The sequence below is a fragment of the Enhydra lutris genome, unplaced genomic scaffold, assembly GCF_002288905.1.
Source record: "Enhydra lutris kenyoni isolate GAN:26980312 unplaced genomic scaffold, ASM228890v2 scaffoldscaffold25, whole genome shotgun sequence".
NCBI lineage: Eukaryota > Metazoa > Chordata > Mammalia > Carnivora > Mustelidae > Enhydra > Enhydra lutris.
This window is the reverse complement of record NW_019154109.1, coordinates 26,510,135-26,519,862: the sequence shown is the minus strand read 5'-3', so window position 1 is coordinate 26,519,862 and position 9,728 is coordinate 26,510,135. Positions and strand designations below refer to the sequence as shown.

General features: G+C 40.9%; 1 pseudogene; it reads right to left on the bottom strand.

The window, feature by feature from the left end:
• Positions 1 to 220: 220 nt before the first annotated feature.
• LOC111150987 overlaps positions 221 to 9,728 on the bottom strand; it is a 35,642-nt pseudogene continuing 26,134 nt past the window's right edge.

The window sequence follows — 9,728 nt, the reverse complement described above, 5'->3', positions numbered from 1 at the left end:
GCAAGGAAATTCAGTCCTTCAATATTTAAAAATCTGTTTTTCCTCAAATATCATTGCACAAAATTGGAAGTGAAGGGCTAAAAGGTGAGGAGAAGGAAGGGAGAGAGAGGGAGCATACATCATTAACACCAAAAGTAAAATTGTACAATCTTGAGCAGTTTATTGTAGACCAGGGTCATACTCTACATACTCTAGGACACCAAACGTTGGTGTAAGAAATTCACCATTCTGCAGAAGCTGGATGAGTTGTCCTGCTGCCTGAAGACCAGCGAGGAGCAATTCCCTGCCTTGGGATAATTGCCCTTCCCACTCCAAATCCTGCTTTCTGCACCATGCCTCCATGGAGAGGGCTGCTCAGTCCACCATCCAGCCAACCTCCAGGGCCTCTAGGTCCTCACTGGCGGTTGTCTTGATGGTCTCCTTCCTGGGTCTTCTCGTCCACATTCAGATGGAACTCACCTTTGAACATAATGGGCCTGTGGCTGAGGGGCTTATAATCGTCAAATACAACAAACCCCAGACTGGGTAATTTCCTGCCACTGTTAATGCAGAGTTCTACCACATTCCTATAACTTTGAAAAAAAATCTTGAAGTTTCAATTTGTCCACCTCACGGGGCAGGTTGGTGACTATCAGGGTGTTTCACTGTTCTTTGGTGTTCAGCCTCACCTTGCTTACCAGCCTCATGGATGGGTCTAGGGCCCCTCTGGGGAGGAATATTAACTTGTTGTTCTCACATTCTTTGATCCTTCTGAGGCCTCAGCAGTGGAATTTGAGATTCAGACTTAGACTCCGTTCAAGACTATGAAGCTGGTACTTGAACAACATGAAGTGGTATCCCAGTAACTGGAATAGATTCATTGGATGGAAGGTCACCAATTCCCAAGAAAATGTCCTTAAGTCCTTCTGTATGGTCTGATCTATGTTCATAGGTGCTGGGGAAGAACTCTTCTGTGTATCCTCAGGAGTAGTTTCTTCTAATACTGGCTCAGATTTTCCTGTTGGATTTCAAAGATAGGTTCTTGCTCTGGTTCTGGTTCAGCAACAGGTTCCTCTAAATGTTCTTCCAAGTCATTCTGACAGTTCTGATCATAGAAAGTTCCAGAATCATCAAGTACCACCTCAGGTGTCTTCTGTCTTTCTTCAGGTTTCTCTCCCTCTCCCTCAGATTCCTCCTGAGGCTCAGTGACAAAGCCAGTAAAGACCTCATCTTGGTATCTGGAGATATGAATGTAGAACTTATTTGCAACAGAGCCCTTAGGACCAAGGGCAAATGTCTTCATGAATCTCCTAAAAACCTGGTTGTTTTCAGAGAGCAACCCCATCATCTGGACCACCACACCATCATTCTGAGATGGCATGAGGATTACACCTCTTAGTGTGACAATTGGGAAAGTTTTGTGACATCATTTCTTATGAATTTCTTTCTGTCCATAAACTGCATCTGCTGACTTTCCATTTGAATCCAACCCCCCACGGACATAAGAAGAGTTCTTTCCATAAAATCTGCGAGGCATGTCCGGGGCCTGGTTTAGTGGTGTATAATGCTTCCTCACAAGTTCCTGCCCCACCCATACGGGACTAGGCTTCTCTATAACGATTGCTTTGGTCAATTCAACCTGCACAGCTGAATGGAAGTGGAACAAGCTTTGCTCCACAGCATGGCAGAAGACAAAATCCCCTCACACAGCTGTGTCCACCTCTAATTGTGAAAATTCTATACAAACTTCAGGCCTAATACAAGACTCATTTCTTAAAAAAAAAAAAAAAAATAAGTCCAACTACTTTATCTCTTCTAGTTAAAATGACTCTTTTGGTGAATGGTGATTACAAATGTGACTTCAAGGTTATTTCAGTTATAATAATTGCTACCATTCAGGAGGCTTCTGTTATGTGTTAAAACCCTATAGTGAGGGGAGGAGTCAAGATGGCGGAGAAGTAGCAGGCTGAGACTACTTCAGGTAGCGGGAGATCAGCTAGATAGCTTATCTAAAGACTGCAAACACCTACAAATCCAACGGGAGATCGAAGAGAAGAAGAACTGCAACTCTAGAAACAGAAAATCAACCACTTTCTGAAAGGTAGGACTGGCGGGGAAGTGAATCCAAAGCGACGGGAAGATAGACCGCGGGGGGAGGGGCCGGCTCCCGGCAAGCGGCGGAGCAACGGAGCACAAAATCGGGACTTTTAAAAGTCTGTTCCGCTGAGGGACATCGCTCCAGAGGCTTAACCGGGGTGAAGCCCACGCAGGGTCACAGAAGGATCAGGGGTGTCTGAGTGTCGCAGAGCTTACAAGTATTAGAACAGGGAAGCCGGCTACAGAGACAGAGCCGAGGAGTGACTCTCAGCTCGGGGTTACCTTGAACCGGTCGCAGGCTCGGTCAGCTCGGAGCGCGGCCGGAGGCAGGGTGACGGGAGTAAATCGGCGCTGTTCTCTGAGGGCGCACTGAGGAGTGGGGCCCCGGGCTCTCGGCTCCTCCGGGCCGGAGACTAGGAGGCCGCCATCTTCATTCCTGCCCTCCGGAACTCTACGGAAAGCGCTCAGGGAACAAAAGCTCCCGAAAGCAAACCCGAGCGGATTACTCAGACCGGCCCCTGGTAAGGGCGGTGCAACTCTGCCCGGGGCAAAGACACTTGAGAATCACTACAAAAGGCCCCTCCCCGAGAAGATCAACAAGAAGCCCAGCCAGGACCAAGTTCACCTACCAAGGAGGACAGTTTCAATACCAAGGAGAGCAGCGGAATTCCAAAGGAGGAGAAAGCAAAGCACGGAACTCATGGCTTTCTCCCCATGATTCTTTAGCCTTGCAGTTAATTTAATTTTTTTTCTTTTTCAATTTATTTTTCTTCTTCTGCTAAATTTTTTTAACTTTTACCCTTTTCTTTTTTAACGTTTTTTAACTAGTTTATCTAATATATATATATATTTTTCCTTTTTATATATTTTTCTTTATTGGTTTTCTTTTTTTAATTGTTTCTTCCTTTTTTTTTTTCTTCTTCTTTTTTTTTTTTCTTTTTCTTCTTTCTGAACCTCTTTTTATCCCCTTTCTCCCCCTCATGATTTGGGATCTCTTCTGATTTGGCTAAAGCATATTTTCCTGGGGTTGTTGCCACCCTTTTAGTATTTTACTTGCTCCTTCATCTACTCTTATCTGGACAAAATGACAAGGCGGAAAAATTCACCACAAAAAAAAGAACAAGAGGCAGTACCAAAGGCTAGGGACCTAATCAATACAGACGTTGGTAATATGTCAGATCTAGAGTTCAGAATGACGATTCTCAAGGTTCTAGCCGGGCTCGAAAAAGGCATGGAAGATATTAGAGAAACCCTCTCCGGAGAGATAAAAGCCCTTTCTGGAGAAATAAAAGAACTAAAATCTAACCAAGTTGAAATCAAAAAAGCTATTAATGAGGTGCAATCAAAAATGGAGGCTCTCACTGCTAGGATAAATGAGGCAGAAGAAAGAATTAGCGATATAGAAGACCAAATGACAGAGAATAAAGAAGCTGAGCAAAAGAGGGACAAACAGCTACTGGACCACGAGGGGAGAATTCGAGAGATAAGTGACACCATAAGACGAAACAACATTAGAATAATTGGGATTCCAGAAGAAGAGGAAACAGAGAGGGGAGCAGAAGGTATATTGGAGAGAATTATTGGAGAGAATTTCCCCAATATGGCAAAGGGAACAAGCATCAAAATCCAGGAGATTCAGAGAACCCCCCTCAAGATCAATAAGAATAGGTCCACACCCCGTCACCTAATAGTAAAATTTACAAGTCTTAGTGACAAAGAGAAGATCCTGAAAGCAGCCCGGGAAAAGAAGTCTGTAACATACAATGGTAAAAATATTAGATTGGCAGCAGACTTATCCACAGAGACCTGGCAGGCCAGAAAGAGCTGGCATGATATATTCAGAGTACTCAACGAGAAAAACATGCAGCCAAGAATACTATATCCAGCTAGGCTATCATTGAAAATAGAAGGAGAGATTAAAAGCTTCCAGGACAAACAAAAACTGAAAGAATTTGCAAATACCAAACCAGCTCTACAGGAAATATTGAAAGGGGTCCTCTAAGCAAAGAGAGACCCTAAAAGTAGTAGATCAGAAAGGAACAGAAACAATATACAATAACAGTCACCTTACAGGCAATACAATGGCACTAAATTCATATCTCTCAATACTTACCCTGAATGTGAATGGGCTAAATGCCCCAATCAAAAGACACAGGGTATCAGAATGGATAAAAAAACAAAACCCATCTATATGTTGCCTACAAGAAACTCATCTTAAACCCGAAGACACCTCCAGATTTAAAGTGAGGGGGTGGAAAAGAATTTACCATGCTAATGGACATCAGAAAAAAGCAGGAGTGGCAATCCTTATATCAGATCAATTAGATTTTAAGCCAAAGACTATAATAAGAGATGAGGAAGGACACTATATCATACTCAAAGGATCTGTCCAACAAGAAGATCTAACAATTTTAAATATCTATGCCCCTAACGTGGGAGCAGCCAACTATATAAACCAATTAATAACAAAATCAAAGAAACACATCGACAATAATACAATAATCTTAGGGGACTTTAACACTCCCCTCACTGAAATGGACAGATCATCCAAGCAAAAGATCAACAAGGAAATCAAGGCCTTAAATGACACACTGGACCAGATGGACATCACAGATATATTCAGAACATTTCATCCCAAAGCAACAGAATACACATTCTTCTCTAGTGCACATGGAACATTCTCCAGAATAGATCATATTCTCGGTCCTAAATCAGGTCTCAACCGTTATCAAAAGATTGGAATCATTCCCTGCATATTTTCAGACCACAATGCTCTGAAGCTAGAACTCAATCACAAGAGGAAATTTGGAAAGAACCCAAATACATGGAGACTAAACAGCATCCTTCTAAAGAATGAATGGGTCAACCAGGAAATTAAAGAAGAATTGAAAAAATTCATGGAAACAAATGATAATGAAAACACAATGGTTCAAAATCTGTGGGACACAACAAAGGCAGTCCTGAGAGGAAAATATATAGCGGTACAAGCCTTTCTCAAGAAACAAGAAAGGTCTCAGGTACACAACCTAACCCTACACCTAAAAGAGCTGGAGAAAGAACAAGAAAGAAACCCTAAACCCAGCAGGAGAAGAGAAATCATAAAGATCAGAGCAGAAATCAATGAAATAGAAACCAAAAAAACAATAGAACAAATCAATGAAACTAGGAGCTGGTTCTTTGAAAGAATTAATAAGATCGATAAACCCCTGGCCAGACTTATCAAAAAGAAAAGAGAAAGGACCCAAATAAATAAAATCATGAATGAAAGAGGAGAGATCACAACGAACACCAAAGAAATACAGACAATTATAAGAACATACTATGAGCAACTCTACACCAACAAATTTGACAATCTGGAAGAAATGGATGCATTCCTAGAGACATATAAACTACCACAACTGAACCAGGAAGAAATAGAAAGCCTGAACAGACCCATAACCAGTAAGGAGATTGAAACAGTCATCAAAAATCTCCAAACAAACAAAAGCCCAGGGCCAGACGGCTTCCCGGGGGAATTCTACCAAACATTTAAAGAAGAACTAATTCCTATTCTCCTGAAACTGTTCCAAAAAATAGAAATGGAAGGAAAACTTCCAAACTCATTTTATGAGTCCAGCATCACCTTGATCCCCAAACCAGACAAGGATCCCATCAAAAAAGAGAACTACAGACCAATATCCTTGATGAACACAGATGCAAAAATTCTCACCAAAATACTAGCCAATAGGATTCAACAGTACATTAAAAGGATTATTCACCACGACCAAGTGGGATTTATTCCAGGGCTGCAAGGTTGGTTCAACATCCACAAATCAATCAATGTGATACAACACATTAATAAAAGAAAGAACAAGAACCATATGATACTCTCCATAGATGCTGAAAAAGCATTTGACAAAGTACAGCATCCCTTCCTGATCAAAACTCTTCAAAGTGTAGGGATAGAGGGCACATACCTCAATATTATCAAAGCCATCTATGAAAAACCCACTGCAAATATCATTCTCAATGGAGAAAAACTGAAAGCTTTTCCGCTAAGGTCGGGAACACGGCAGGGATGTCCGTTATCACCACTGCTATTCAACATAGTACTAGAAGTCCTAGCTTCAGCAATCAGACAACAAAAGGAAATTAAAGGCATCCAAATCGGCAAAGAAGAAGTCAAACTATCACTCTTCGCAGATGATATGATACTATATGTGGAAAACCCAAAAGACTCCACTCCAAAACTGCTAGAACTTGTACAGGAATTCAGTAAAGTGTCAGGATATAAAATCAATGCCCAGAAATCAGTTGCATTTCTCTACACCAACAACAAGACAGAAGAAAGAGAAATTAAGGAGTCCATCCCATTTACAATTGCACCCAAAACTATAAGATACCTAGGAATAAATCTAACCAAAGAGACTAAGAATCTATACACAGAAAACTATAAAGTACTCATGAAAGAAATTGAGGAAGACACAAAGAAATGGAAAAATGTTCCATGCTCCTGGATTGGAAGAATAAATATTGTGAAAATGTCTGTGCTACCTAAAGCAATCTACACATTTAATGCAATTCCTATCAAAGTACCATGCATTTTTTTTCAAAGAAATGGAACAAATAATCCTAAAATTTATATGGAACCAGAAAAGACCTCGAATAGCCAAAGCAATATTGAAAAAGAAAGCCAAAGTTGGTGGCATCACAATTCCAGACTTCAAGCTCTATTACAAAGCTGTCATCATCAAGACAGCATGGTACTGGCACAAAAACAGACACATAGATCAATGGAACAGAATAGAGAGCCCAGAAATAGACCCTCAACTCTATGGTCAACTCATCTTCGACAAAGCAGGAAAGAATATCCAATGGAAAAAAGACAGCCTCTTCAACAAATGGTGTTGGGAAAATTGGACAGCCACATGTAGAAAAATGAAATTGGATCATTTCCTTACACCACACACGAAAATAGACTCAAAATGGATGAAGGACCTCAATGTGAGAAAGGAATCCATCAAAATCCTTGAGGAGAACACAGGCAGCAACCTCTTCGACCTCAGCCGCAGCAACATCTTCCTAGGAACATCGCCAAAGGCAAGGGAAGCAAGGGCAAAAATGAACTATTGGGATTTTATCAAGATCAAAAGCTTTTGCACAGCAAAGGAAACAGTTAACAAAACCAAAAGACAACTGACAGAATGGGAGAAGATATTTGCAAATGACATATCAGATAAAGGGCTAGTGTCCAAAATTTATAAAGAACTTAGCAAACTCAACACCCAAAGAACAAATAATCCAGTCAAGAAATGGGCAGAGGACATGAACAGACATTTCTGCAAAGAAGACATCCAGATGGCCAACAGACACATGAAAAAGTGCTCCACATCACTCGGCATCAGGGAAATACAAATCAAAACCACAATGAGATACCACCTCACACCAGTCAGAATGGCTAAAATTAACAAGTCAGGAAATGACAGATGCTGGCGAGGATGCGGAGAAAGGGGAACCCTCCTACACTGTTGGTGGGAATGCAAGCTGGTGCAACCACTCTGGAAAACAGCATGGAGGTTCCTCAAAATGTTGAAAATAGAACTACCTTATGACCCAGCAATTGCACTGCTGGGTATTTACCCTAAAGATACAAATGTAGTGATCCGAAGGGGCACGTGCACCCGAATGTTTATAGCAGCAATGTCTACAATAGCCAAACTATGGAAAGAACCTAGATGTCCATCAACAGACGAATGGATAAAGAAGATGTGGTATATATACACAATGGAATACTATGCAGCCATCAAAAGAAATGAAATCTTGCCATTTGCGACGACGTGGATGGAACTAGAGGGTATCATGCTTAGCGAAATAAGTCAATCGGAGAAAGACAACTATCATATGATCTCCCTGATATGAGGGAGAGGAGATGCAACATGGGGGGTTAAGGGTGTAGGAGAAGAATAAATGAAACAAGATGGGATTGGGAGGGAGACAAACCATAAGTGACTCTTAATCTCACAAAACAAACTGAGGGTTAATGGGGGGGTGTGGGGGGGTGGGATTATGGACATTGGGGAGGGTATGTGCTATGGTGAGTGCTGTGAAGTGTGTAAACCTGGCGATTCACAGACCTGTACCCCTGGGGATAAAAAGATATTATATGTTTAAAAAAAATAAAACTTAAATTAAAAAAAAAACAAAAAAAAAAACCCTATAGTGAATATGGCATGTGTATGACATGATTTAATCCTTATGTAATGGGGTGGGTGCTATTTTTCTGTTTCGCAAAAGAAGGAACTACCTTTTAGAGCAGGACGTCATCCAGCTCAGAGCTGGATGGTCACTCGAGCTGCTTGCCCATACCACAATCTTGCAGTTCTTCCTGCTCCACCCATATCCCTGAACCCCATATGTGTGGACTCTGCCAGGACTCTAAATCCAAAGACGGATTTTACCATCAGCGTGGCAATCTCAAGGTTTAGAGAAAATGAACATAGCTTTCTTCCGCCACTTACAAATAAGATCAAAGATACCTAAGTTAAGCGGGCAAATTATCTGAGGTTTTCATACCTTGTTAGGAAGAGCACTGTACCAGAGTCGTAACTCTGGGTTTGGAGCTCTTTGGTCCTCCTCTTCCTTATCAGTATGACTTTCTCCTTTCGCTGGCAAGAATATTGTTGAGCAAGTTAATGTTCAGAACACATGAGTTTAAAGGAATTTTTCACCTCAGCCAAGATTTCTTTAGACTGAACATCTGAATTTGGAGCTCAGTAAAAAGCACAAGGAGAGATTGTTGGCTTAGGTACATTTCCAGTGAGTCAAAAGTGCTATAAAAAAATAGAAGGATAAAGATAATTGTGCTGTGCACGTCAGAGGTAAAGCCAGAGGAAGCCCAGGCCAATATGATATTGTCTAGTTAGCTAGCTTGCCCTGCAGGCACCTCAAGGCCCTCCCTTATGGCAAGGGGCTTTATATGCTGCTGTCCACAAGCCAAAACAAGGGCCCAGTGCTAAACCAGATGCCGTTTCTCCCATACCACGTCTTCCTGGTGAACTGAATTCCTAGGTTAATCAGAGAATGTTGACAAAAAATAGAACTATGAAGAAAAAACCAGAACACACAAAATGCTACTAATTGCAGTATTCTTAGTGTATTTTCTAGTGTACCAGAACACTTGAATATATTTTCAAATTTATTCTTTCCAACTCTGCGATGTAAGAATTATTTTATTATATTGGAATATATATTAAATTGGGTTTGTTCTACGATGATGGAATTGAAGCATTTGATGTGCCCCCACTTTAGTTTCCCATTAGAAATTGCAGGGTTGGGATTTAAACCCAATTCCAATTTGTATCCCTTCCTCAACACACACACACACACACACACACACACACATGCTAACATGCTCACACACGCGCACACCACTGTTTCAGTCAATGTTTAACCTAGGACTATCTCTAGGAAAAATGATAAAGCAAAAAATTTATTTGATACTTCAACCAATAATTATTAAATTCCAATATGTGCTATGTACTGTTTGAGATGCTTAGGATAAAACAGTGAACAAAAGCAACAAAAACATCTGCCCCTTGAAACTTACATTCTAATGGGTTGAGGTAGACAATAAAGATGAATAAAGTAGATAAGAAAATTATAAAGTATGATAG